The sequence below is a fragment of the Solanum tuberosum genome, unplaced genomic scaffold (genome assembly GCF_000226075.1).
Source record: "Solanum tuberosum cultivar DM 1-3 516 R44 unplaced genomic scaffold, SolTub_3.0 scf00009, whole genome shotgun sequence".
NCBI lineage: Eukaryota > Viridiplantae > Streptophyta > Magnoliopsida > Solanales > Solanaceae > Solanum > Solanum tuberosum.
In genome coordinates, this window is record NW_006238935.1 from 1,857,817 (window position 1) to 1,858,981 (window position 1,165).

The window sequence follows — 1,165 nt, forward strand, 5'->3', positions numbered from 1 at the left end:
TATGTGGTGAGCATTGATTTGTTTTTGCTTAACTTGATATCTAGAACTTGCCTTGTGTGTGTTGAATTAGTAGCTTGTATGACTAAAGGAATGTGATTGAGGCGATTCTTTGAAATAGCGAATTCTTAACTCTACTTGTATGTCTACCATTGAAATCATCCCTAGTGAAGCCCCATTGAGCCTTTAGTCTTGTTTATTGATAAACCACATGATAAGCCAAAACCCGTTGTTCAATACCAAGTCTGTTTGATCCTATGAAAATCCTTAAAGCACTATGTTAAGAAGAAGGGTTGGAAATGCGGTTGATATAGCTAAGGGTGAATTTCTACGTTGTGTAAAAAAAAAGAAATTATGTATTGGCCCTGGTCCTTAGTGACAATGTGCACCTCGACTAAAATTGAGGGTGGCTAATTTAGAATTATGCTTGAAACATTGGCCCTGATCCTATCAAGAATAATGTGTACCTTACTTGGATGTTAAAAATTGAGAGTTTGGATGGCTAGTGTAAAGGCATGAAAAAAAAAAATATATATATATATATATAAATGATGAAAAAGAAATAAAGGGTAAATATGGAGCAACAAAAAGGGTAATAGTCATGAAGTGTGTACTAGGAGGAAAGAAGAGCTACAAAGAAAATTGTTGGCAAAATAATGACATGTGCATTAGGGAGGTATAGTCACTAAAATGATTCCTATATATTCCCTCCCTTAGCTTAAGCCGACATTACAACCAAATGAAAGTCCTCTTGATTCCTTGAGAAATATGTGCGAAAGTAATAATACACTATTGGCAAGCTTATGGTATGTTGAGAAAAGTAAGAATTTATTTTGTGAGGGTGAGTTGATTGTTTGAAAAATAGGCCGTGTTGATAATGCAGATTGCTTGAGTGAAAGGCTTTACTAAACATAAACAAGTAAGGGCATTCATGGCATGTGTAGGATTATCTAATTGGTGTGGTTGTATGAGTTTGCATTAGCCCAAAAAAATAATAAAAGGGTCATTCTTTGAGCATGTATTTTACTTGGTGTAAATGTTGTGAATTGTTGCATCCATTGTGAACTACAAGATCATGATTAAAAATGTTTGGTTGACTTTAAGGTGGGTTGATAAGTTCAAGGGTGGTGAAAAAGAGTTGATAGTCTAGAGATTGTTTGAGGACAAA